Source organism: Urocitellus parryii, chromosome 3 (genome assembly GCF_045843805.1).
Source record: "Urocitellus parryii isolate mUroPar1 chromosome 3, mUroPar1.hap1, whole genome shotgun sequence".
Classification (NCBI taxonomy): domain Eukaryota; kingdom Metazoa; phylum Chordata; class Mammalia; order Rodentia; family Sciuridae; genus Urocitellus; species Urocitellus parryii.
In genome coordinates, this window is record NC_135533.1 from 207,414,124 (window position 1) to 207,426,497 (window position 12,374).

A 12,374-nucleotide genomic window follows, 5' to 3' on the forward strand; every position below is an offset into this window, starting at 1 on the left:
ATCGATAGCAAAGAGAACTATAATTCAGTTCAGGGCTCCACCCGGGGAAAAATGGGGGTAGGGTGTTAACATCTAGGGTACAGCCAAACCTCAATTCATGAAATCAATTCAATTTAATAGAAATATCATTCTAGCCAATTTATACAAGATAGAGTTATTGTTTTTTAAATGGTTAACTATTTAGTTTTTTAATGTTACTTTGGCATCCTAGACAGTCCATATAGAATTAAGGGTTCCAAGATGTCCACAACTAAAGAAACTCAGAGAGCAAAATCTTCCTATCCCATCTCTGGATTCCTAACTAGACTTCTAAGGTGCCCTGCCACATGCCTCACCGGAGTGTCTCCCCTGCAGGAAAGTGGCACAGACTTCCCACAAAACTGTTAAAGAGTTCCAAGAACAAAATCACTTCATCTGCAGAAAGGGAGGTTTTATATGGAAAGCATTTACAGTGTTTTCTACAAAGCACAAAATGTTTCTACAAAGAAAAACGAAGCAAGTTTTACTCAGCTTTTCAAACTAAGCCAGAGTTTTCAATAAAGCAACTAGAGAGAGTAAACCAGTGCATTTATGCAATTTGCAAGTCCTGGACACTCCTAATTAAGCAAAGAAAAGTGGTATATAAAAAAAGTAATGTATTTTTAAAGGGTAGTAGAGAAATTAAATGTGTTGAGTTTAACTTCTTCATGAAATAAGCTTCTTATCCTGGTAAGAAATGGGTCACAGCAATAAAAGTATGCTGTAAATTCAACTTGACAAATGAGAAAATGAATTCCTGAGGGTAAGGCCTATTAAAGGAATATTTCAATTTAATCATGCAATGAATATTTTTGAGTAGCTTCTATATACAAGAAACTGCCTTACATACTTTAATGAGGTAAAACATAGTGTTAGTTAATATAGTAATTTGTTCTATTACTAATTTCTCAGTCAGAATATAAAAAAGATCAAATATAAGAAAAAAAGTTAAAACCCTATATAGAGATGCCAGCTTCCAATATTTGCTTATAAACTTCAAAATTCAATGTGCTACACCCACTGCTTAAAGACATGAGCAGGGCATTAGTCATTTAAGTGAGCTAAAGCGACCTGCCTCTTCAGCATAAAATGTGATATGATGCCACCTTATGGCTGAAAATACAACGTTTTGGTTTGGGATGAATAAACAATCATTTTCAGATGTATGTTTTCAGATCCCCGGAGGAAAAGGTGCCGAGTATGACTAAACCTGTAAAATTCACAATTCTAAATACCCAGAATCAACTTAATCTTGGAGGAAAGGACAGAACAGTGACAATGCCAGGGTGCAATGTCTAGCTTACAGGAAGAAAGCCTCTTCAGGTAGCCTTCTGTCAAGGGGCTGCTCACCCACCTGCCCACTCAAGGTATTTTCATAACCAGTGTCAGCTGGGTTTATTTTAATTTTTTTTAGTTGTAGATGGACACAATATCTTTATTTTATTTTTTTAGGTGGTGCTGAGGATCGAACCCAGTGCCTCACGAATGCCAGGCAAGCGCTCAACCACTGAGCTACAACCCCAGCCCCTCAGCTGGGTTTTTCTAGTTCAATATTTATTGTTCTTTACTTCCAGGTTCATACAAACAACAAAAATATAAAATGCAACCAAGTCGAAATTTTTGGAATTAGCCACAGATAGCTTACTAGTAGGTTGAATCATATGAAAGTACCATTTTTGTGGATCAAAAATTGTCAGATAAGGGCTGGGGATGTGGCTCAAGCGGTAGCGCGATTGCCTGGCATGTGTGCAGCCCGGGTTCGATCCTCAGCACCACATACAAAGATGTTGTGTCTGCTGAAAACTAAAAATAAATATTAAAAAATTCCCTCCTCTCTCTGTCTCTCTCTCTCTCTGTCTCTCTCTCTCTCTCTCTCTCTCTCTCTCTCTCTCCCTCTCTCTGTCTCTCTCTCTCTCTCTCTCTCATTTAAAAAAAAGTTGTCAGATACTAGAAATTCCATAAGGTTCCTTCAATATGCACCTTAAGCATAAATGGCAACTTAACAAACTCAGACAATAAAATTAATATAATGGTAGTGTTTACCCAATATTAAACATCAAATCCTTTCTCACTAAATAACTAATGAGACTCATATTTGGGAGACCTGATTCTACCCAAGGCCATTCATCAATGGCACTTCTCTATGGCAAACTGAATCTCTCCTTGGGCACCACTGGGCCCCTATCTGCTCCACTGGTCTACCATTTACTTCCTTGTAAGCACTGTAAAAATTCCCCACTCAGTCTGCAATTGCTCTAAGTTCCAACTTTCAAGTCAAGCATCATGATCAACCAAATTTGTGTAGACCCAGTTAATCCTGTTTCTATTTACTATCAAACAACTTCTATGTACTATCAGTAACTTCTAGAGATGTAGATCTCATTTAATGCATGTTGTAGAAAATGGCTGTTTTCAAATTTTTTTATCATCTTAGTATTGTTATAAAGCCTCAATGGTTCCTGAGAGGATAAAGTAAACTAAAGAGATCTTCCTTTATTCTAAAGTTGTCTTGTCACACTATCAAATATTCCTCTTCCTTCTGCCTTCTCCAACAGTGGTAACTGTGGTTAAGACTCCCCGGTGACTTTATAATGGAAATTTTCAGTGCTCAACTGTGGAATCTTTATCATATTGGAAGATTATTCGATCTTTCCTACGTTGGAAAGGCATAGAAACAAACTCATTTGTAAACAAGACATTTAAGGAGCACTCATGTACATAAAATTATTGTAAAATTCTGGAAATCAAATATAAAATGTTAATATTAGGAGACACTGTGAGAGGGATATATGGGAACTCTCTAGTTGTCTTTACAACTCTTCTATGTATCTAAAATTATTCCAAGACAAAAGGTTTATTTAAAGAAAAAACAATTTAGGAAATCCGAACTGTAATCAACTGAAATCAGAATGTATCATTTTGTTGTCTCTCCAATAGCTTTACCATATTGGGGTCTTCTTTCGCTCCTTTGCATTTTTTGTGTATATTTCATACCAATGGGCTCCTTTATATCTAGTAAGGGATTGGAGCTTTGAATTACTGCTGAGGAAAAAGGCCAGCTTGATGGCTCCTGTTTCAAAGTTTCCTATTCAACTACCAATGTAAAAATAGATACGATTGCTCTGTGAGCTTGGTCAAATCCATTCCCTCTCTGTGCTTTGCTTTCCTTTTGCCCAAAGGAACAGATAATCCATAACTCTACCTTCACAAGAAAAGGAAGGAAGGCTAACACAGCTATCTGAACATATTTTTAAGTGCCCATTTCATCCACAATACACGCTATGAATCTTAACTGTTTTTGTCAACCTTAGAGAGTAGGCTCCTCGGGGAAAATTCTACTCTTTACATCACAACAGACAAGCTGGGATCCCGTCACAAATAAGAAAACCAATCCTGAGTTAAAATTTCAATTCAGTTTTGCAGTCACCAAGGGTACATCAATCTTAACAATGTACCCGTTTTCCTGTCCTGAATATTTGTTTTACTTCTCATAGAGCACAAAGATCTAACAATCTACCTTTTGAACACTGTTTACATTCCAGGAAAGGATTTGTGCCCAGAATCACATAATAACACATAGATATCTGTTCAAGGGGCCTCTTGGACTCTCCCCTTTGGCTGCCATTTCACTCCTGCCGCTGTCTCTGTTTAACCTTTTGGCTCCTTGAGAGAAGTAGCAGAAGCCACAGCATGAGGAATGGAGGTTCTTAGAAGTCGCTGAGTTCAAAGGGTCCACCCTGCATGAACAGCATTTCTCTCTTCCTGGGTCGTTTTTGCTACCGCTATCTGGTGGGGAGAGGAGGAGAGAGAGGGTTGTGTTTCTTTCTTTTCTTTTTTTTTTAATCCTTCAGAGGAGGAATTTAGAAGTTTCATCACTAGAAAGAATGTATAACTTAATGGTGGCTGGTGATGGATACAGCGTATGTGAAGGAGACAGAGCCTAAAGATTCCTAGAGCAAATGAGACACCACCGCCCAGACTGTGTATGAACAAATCAGTTTAACAAATGCTAGCTTCCTGCCCACCTCTTTCTTTGACGGAAGATCTGCCTTTCTTAGGAAATGATCCATCTTTCTCTCCTGTAGGCCCAGACTATATGTCATTGAGCCTCAGGAAACCGAGAAATCCCCCAATGCATCACCAGATCCCCTTCCGACCTTTGCAACTCCAAGATACAAGTTACTCCTGCTTTCCAGAAAATTCTCAGGGAAGATGCCGGCCCCTCTTCAGAGAACTCAAGAGCAGAAAGAGACAGCTACCTTGGAGGTCAGGAGAAGTCTGAGCCCACTACATCTCCGTGTACACAGCTGGCTGAAAATCCTCTTCATCAAAGACACAGTGAGCAGTGCATACTCACTGAAACCCATTAATCGGTATAATTGATATGTGCTGATAAAAATGATTTTTAAAATTTTTAAATTTAAATATGCTTAAAAAGGCATAGTGAGGACCATCAGCATGTGGGAGGACCCAAACACAATCAGAATTTAAGAAAACATATGGAAATTTTAGAACTGCAACGTCTAATAAGTAACCACCAGCCACATGCAACTATTTAAAATAACTTGCATTAAAATAAATTAAAAAATAAGTTCCCTAGTATACAAGCTGATTTGGGCTTTTGCATTGAACGGCCCCAAAATGGAGCATATCCATCACTACAGAAATTTATACTGGACAGAACTGATGCAGACAGTACAGGAAGGTACCTTTGGACCCTTCAAACCCTCAAATATCATCTTTAATTCATTTTAGTAAACATTGAGCATCAACATCATGTAAAACTTTGTACAAAACACAGTGGCATATTCGAAAATGAACATGACGGTAATTGACCATCAGGAGTTTATATTTGAGATGTAGAAATAGATGTGGACATATATTATAAGACAGAAATACATAATGTGGTGGAGGAGCAAGCAAATTGCTGTGCTCACACAAGTAGAGACGCATGAAACTATTTCACACTGATCTTTGGCAGTCTCGGGATTCCAAGATAATGAGCACTTTCCTGATTGAGAAACTGCACATTTCCATGCTGTCAGCTCCACAGAAACAACATTTGGATGTGTTCCATTAAAACTGCTTTGAAAACTGGTCCAAAAAAAATTCACTTTGGTAAGAAGAAGACATAAGAAACATAAGAGGCACCACATGCTAATGGAAAGAGCATAAGATTCAGAGTCAGAAGATCAGTTTGAGAGTTTATTCTGTCCTTACTGGCTGTGTGATCTTGGGCAAGCACTAAACTTCTCTGGGCCTTAGAATCCTCGCTGTCAAAGTGAATAAAACATCCCTACCCTGTATGCTCTGTAAACAAATAGTATAAAGATGAATAAGAAATGGAAAACACCTCAGAAACAGTATAGTGTTATACTATTATTATAACTGGAACTTTGTAAGACGTGTAAATCCTCTGCAGCCATGACAATCTTGAACTGCATGTAGAGAAGCTTAAGTTCTGCACAAAGAATGTAATCAAATTCTCGATCTGTAAATCTTTGCTTAGATTTAAAAGCAAAAATACATACTCCCTGTCAACACCCCTATCTCTTCTACTGCAGCCAGCCCAAGTTCACTACATCTTAATCCCAGAAGACAATTTGCCTCGTGCCCATGTGAAGAAGGCCATAACATCAAGAGTAAACTTACACTGAATGACAAATAATTAAAAATTCTCTTGCTAAGGTAAGTCATCCAAGAAGGAGAAAAGGCATATTCAATATGGAGAAGAGAATGGATTGGTGGGATTGTTGCTAATGCTGTCCAAATAGGAGGAAGGGAGGCCTTGGAACAATTGCTAAATATGTGTTCTCTTGATTTCATGAGGAATCTTAATAAGAATTTCACACTTCGTAATCACAAGCTTTTGAGTCCGTCCATGAAAATACTGAATGCTTCTGTAAACGTAAAATGACACCACTTTTACTTTCCCAGTAGCGTGGGATGATTTCTTTTTCAGCAGAGAGTACAGCTAGATATTCAAGGAATGGTTTCAATTACCTGGTGCCATGCTTTAATTTTCGAGCACCCTCACGAACCTATTGGGTTTGGCAGCTCCAACAAAAGAAGGGAACCATGCAGGGGCCTTCCAGTCAGCCAAGCTATGGTTTCACCAGGCTCACCATGGAGCTGGCACAGGCTCGGGTGTAATAGAGTAAAAATGCTTATGCTGGGACGCAGGGCACTGAATTTTAAACAAGGAGGTCTCAGGTTAAAATAATAAACTTTAAATGATGTATGCCACATGTGACATTTTGGTTCCAGACGTAACAAAACCAAACCCAAGGACTTTTGCTTGACAATTTCAAAACAATATTACTCCGCTAGGTTTCTGATTTTGATTTTGCCTCAATTGCTCACAGATTAGACTCTGGCAAACTTGGGAGACAACACAATACTGTTTAAAATGCCTATGCCAGGAAGCCTGCATGATGATCTGCACTAAATCATCCCTGAATTCTTCGTTTCTGTGGTCACCTAACCGTTTCCACAAATGTGGCATGGATGTTTTTTTCTTCAGGAGGAAAATTTTAAAGAGTAACTATAAGTAAATAGTACCATGCACTCTTCTCCCTTCACAAATAAAACAATAGACATCTGTTCTTATATAATTGACCATTTATACCAGACCTTAGCAATTTATAGCTCCCTTGTCTAAAACTGAAATTGCAACATTTTAATAGCAAACTATAGACTTATCAGTCATGGAAAAGTCCAGAAGTGGGCTTCAAAAATCCCAAACTTTGGTACACATTTCATAACCCAGTTGAAAGATCCAATAATCTTTTAATTTCTTCACTATTTTAATATTTTATTTTAAAACTATTTTGAAGACTTTGAAGCCTATATTTTATCTTGAAATGCTTCATTCTCAGTGTCCATATGTTTAGGAGTATAAAACAATCATGGGAATAACTACTACTTAGTTTTCTGTTCAGTCACCATATCTTTATTGAAGAAGACAGGTTTATTGATAACCCTCCCTCATTATGTTGTAGTAAGGTTAGTAGAAGACCCGAGATCACACAAGGGATTAATAATGAAGCCAAACAGTGGCAAGTATCTGGGGACTTGAAATCTAATTTATTTGAAAATATAATAATGATGTATTTATACTTTAGTTTAACTACAAAGGCATAGATAAACTTAAAATTAATATACTATATAACACAATAATAAAAAGTCATCCAGGCTGTCTACACCATACAGTTATTGTTGCTAGGAGGCTAAATGTTGTTTTGTTTTGTTTTGTTTTGTTTTTCACCTCTTCAGCAAAAGTCCTTAAAGGGACAAGAAGAAGGGAAGAAGTAAAAATCAAATGTAACCCAGGTACACCCAGATGAAATCTAAAGGAAGTAATGCTTTGTGGGAGAAAAGCCAAAGGAAGGCAAATCACCACAGAGTTCCAGAGCCAGAAGGACCGAAGAGAATCACCTATTCTACCCTAGCACTTTACAAATGAGGAAAACGAGGCCCAGATAAGGAATTGATCAAACTGAGAATGGAGTTGAAACTACAGTCAGGTCTCTTCCTCCTATTCAACCAATGTTCATCCTCCCTATTCGTCGATCCTGGTTCTGGCCACGATAATTGTCTGTGAATAGCACACAAAAAATCCTTCCATACCTCTGACTTTTCCTCTGTAGGACAGGATACTATCAACTCTCCTATTGTCTTCATAAGATGATTGTGCAATATCATTATATAGGCAATTAGCATAATAAAGTGCATACACAAAAAGAATAAAAAGGGAACATCAAAGCAGTTTGTTTTCTAAAGATTATTTGAAGTTACAAACGGATAGGAAATTCTCAAAGCTCAAGGCCCTAAAGAAGGTTAGAGCCAGTAAATGTACAGGCCAGTCATAAAACAAAGACATTTTATCTTCTTTCAAATGCCTTTCCAAAGTTATCCAAGCAAAATGATTACAGAGAAGAAAAGAACATAATGGCATCTGAATTAATAAGCATTAGATTTGAAACGGAACTGCAATAAATGTGCAAAATTAAATTTGGGAATTTTCCTTTGTGTATGCCTCATAGTTATTCATGATACAGGCAATATCATTTGCAAGCAAAGATAAATATTCTTTACTGATGCCAGCAAACATTCTTTGTAGCAGAAACTTACTAATGAACATCTTCTCACCAGTGGGCCCCTACCTCCTACCAAGAGGAAAAACCAACTAATTATTTTTCTTGACTTTTTTTCAATTCTTATATTATCTTTTATATATTAAACAAAAAGATGACTGAAAGTCTATGAGCCTTTTGAATCATATTTTATTGCATTTCTTTTCACCTAGTCCTATTATAGGAGGAAAGAAACCATTCTTATGGGTAATTTATGAAATATGCCAGTATATGATTACTTTTCAACTCAAATTACATTGAAAAAAAATTGGCATACGAACAGGTTATTAGCTCATTTCATCAGAATTAATGTGCCTTTGGTGACTGAAGGAAATAAGGGTTCTACATGACCTTCAACCTAGAGGGATTCTTTGTACACAGGAAAGTCATTTTTTTTTTCTGATATATCCAGGCCTTCCCAGCCTAAGAACATGGAATAAGCATAGGTTCTGTTATGGTTTCAATCTGAAATATCCTCCAAAAGCTCGTGTATTGAAAGCATGTCCCCAATACAGCAAGGTTCAGAGATGGGCCTTTTGGACAAGGACTGGATCCTGAGGATGTTGACCTCATCAGTAGATTAATCCATTTGATAATCAAATGAGTTATTGATATTGATAATTAAATGGGCTAATTCACTGATAACTAAATGAATTCCTTGGGGATGGGACCTATTTTTAGGAAGTAGATCACTGGGGGCATGTCCTGGAAGACTTTATCTTCTCTTCTCCCAGTATCTTTCTCTCTCCATACCCTCTTCTTGTCTGTCATGAGATGAGCAACTTTCTTCCACCATGTCCTTTCACCATGGTGTTTCTGCCTTGGAGTCAGCTGACCATGGACTAAGCCCTCTGAAACAATGAGCCAAAACAAACCTTCATCCTTTAAGTTGTTTGTCACAGTGACAAAAAACTAACCCAGATTCCAGTTTTTCCATTTATAACCAATATAAATAACTAATAAGTTGTTTAAAATCAAAGTTGATTAGAAATGAGTTTTTTTAAATGATCCCATCACAGAGACTAACATGCAATCATTTGTATGGTCTAGAATCAAACAGACCAAGCACAAAGTTGTAAGCATTGTTTCAGCTAAGGGCAAGTTCATTCTGTTCTGTTCCCTAATGATAGACTAATTCTCTGATCCATCTATCTTCCTCCTCAAACCCTTAGTCACAAGAGAAACTTGGCAAGACTCTGTAGTGAAAGCAAATCTCTTGACACTACAGTATTGAAGGGGGCCATTCTTCAAAGTGGAGGCCCTATAGTAAGGCAGTAGGGACTGAATGTGGGAAAGGACTTCCACTTCTGGCCACGACACAGAAACCTTTTCTCTTAAACAAATATAAAACTTGACAAGACATATGGAATAACTTCTCAGATGTTAGTCAACAGGCAATCCCTGAGAGAAAGGAAACAAACAAGGTGATCCCAGAAATACTTGAGACACTTTGGTGATGGGAACTAAGGAAACATTTCAGAATTCAGGGTGACCAAGGCAGCTGGAATTCATGGGGTATGAAACTAAAGAGGAAGGGGATGTGTAATCTGCTTGTACAATATATAATTCCAATTGAGAAGAGTGCTCTAAGTGAATGAATAGGAGTTCCATAAACCTGCATCAGAGTCTGAATCCTTGAACAACGAATACTGTGCAATAAGTATATAGAACAAGACTCCACAAAGCCTAGGAAAGAACAACTACCAGAGATCCCACAAGATTCAACCTGCTAAAGTAGAGAAACCTCATCAAACACCCTAAGCATTCAACAAACCCTAAGGCCCTAAAGAGGAAGACCACCCTAGGAAGATCAAGCAAGTCACTCTACCTCAAAAGGATCAAACTAATGGTTGTTTGGCAAAACATACCATATAAACCCTCTAAATCAAGGTGTTAACCATTCTGCTTGTCATTAAGTCATGGCCAGTGTGTGTTTATGTTGTACAGATCAGACAGGCTTACTCCAGATCTATAAGCAAAAATCCTAAGTGATCAAGAAGTAAATGGGTTGGGAAATATATGTGGACTCTGTGCTCCATCTGATTTTGTTTTGAAAATTTAGGAAGGCCATTGATGAGTGCTTGAAACTTATCTCAGTATTTTCATCAATCCCTCAAGCACCATCAATGGCCCTCCCAAATTTCTTCCTAATAATAGTTAACATTTAGGGTGCTTATTGGTGGGTAGCAATGTGCTGAGCTGTAGATATGCACCATCTCATATCAACAACCATATGAGATGGGCTTAATGATACTCTTATTTACAGATGAGAAAACAGAAATTTAGTATAACGTGCTAAATGTCACACAGATTCTAAAGGATGAAGGAAGTTTCTAACCCTCAACTGTAGGATGCAAAGCCAGGCACTCAATCATAACATTCACCCCTTTCCCACACAGACATTAAACACATGGATTCTACCTTTAGATACTCTCAGAATTCATTCCCACACAAATACAGCAATCAGGTAAGTAAATAAATGCCAGACTTTCCTTATGTTTTTTGACTGATTCTTCCACATCCCAGAGAGCTGGGATAAACAATATTATAAGCACTTTTGTTTTGATTAGGGCATGGGTGGAGGTATCTTAGCATTTTTAAAGCATAGGATCTGAAAAACTATTGTGGTATTTTTATCAAAAATGTAAATTTCCAAAGTAGGCCAGATTCTTTGATATTGATTACTCAAAACACTCATCTCTAAATTATTCTATACATAACTTTCCCTGTTGGTTTGGTTAATCATTTAAAGACGCTATAGACATTCATAAATGTTTAGACTTTCATGAAAGACCTGATTCCTACAAAAGCTCACAGTGTAACTTTACACAAGTCAGTAACTCTTCCTGGGCCTCCATTTCCTTATCTATAAAAGATGAACCTTGAATTACATTGGAATTTTCTGAATGAGGAACCACAGAACACCAGTCCTAAGGGATATTCCCTTCAAAAAAGAAGTTCCAAGGGCTAGGGGTGTATCTTTGCAATAGAATGCTTGCCTAGCAATATGCAAAGCTGTGGGTTCCATCACAATACAGGGAGAAAAAGAAAGAGAAGGAGAAGTTGTTCAGGGACAAATATGTAGAAGGAAATCTACAAGCAATAACCCCCATTTAAGATTCATAGTCCACTAGTAATAGATAATCTGTATTAAATTAGATAATCTGTATTAAGATAATAGATAATCTGTATTAAGTCCACTAGTAATAGATAATCTGTATTAAGACCCCAGAAAGTCTTTCAGTAAAGAAATCTCTTTAACTGTTTACTCTAAAGTTTTCCAAACTCAATGACCATGAAACCATATCCCTTGGGGGGAAAAATGTCTATAAACATCCCATGAAAATAATCCCCATTCACAAACTTAAAAAAAACTATCCATTGATTGTCTAGTAGACACCAAACATTGCACTGTGTATTGGAGATACAATGGTAAACAGAATATATATTGTTCCTGTTCCCTCAGAGCCTGTAGTTTAGTTGGGAAGACAGACAATAAACGTGTCAAACATGATTCCAAGTCAAGAAAAGTGCTTAGAGACACTAATATAATTAGTATCATTTAAGATATTTGAAGAATGAGAAGGGATATTCATGTGAAGAGTAAGGCAGGCATTCCAGGCAAATTACCTGCATCTGTGAAAAACACAGGATATAAAACTGCTTAACGTGTTCAGAGAATTGAAAGATCAGCGGGCTGGGGCTGTGGCTCAGTGGCAGAATGCTCGCCTAGCATGCATGAGGCACTGAGTTCAATCCTCAGCACCACATAAAAATAAATAAATAAAGGCTGGGTTTGGGCTCAAAGGTAGAGTTCTTGTCTAGCACTGTGAGGCACTAGGTTTGATTCTCATCACCACACATAAATAAATAAAGTCTATTGATAACTAAAAGAGATATTTTAATTATGTAATTGAAGATATTCTGTCCGTCTATAATTTTAAATTTTTTTTTAAATGCTGGGGGTATAGCTCAGTGGTAGACCCCCATTGTGTTCAATCCCTCATATCATAAATAAATAAATTAATAAATAAGCAAATACTATTTTTTTAAAGAAAGAAATATAGTATCTGTTCCAGGGTATCTTGTTAGTGACTCATCACATTCCATAGCATAGAGGGAATGTTAGTATGTTATCTATTTCTAGATTGAAAAAAAAATTACCCCAAAGTTTAGCATCTTAAAAAGAAAACCCAGTTTTGACAGATCAGAATCTGGATG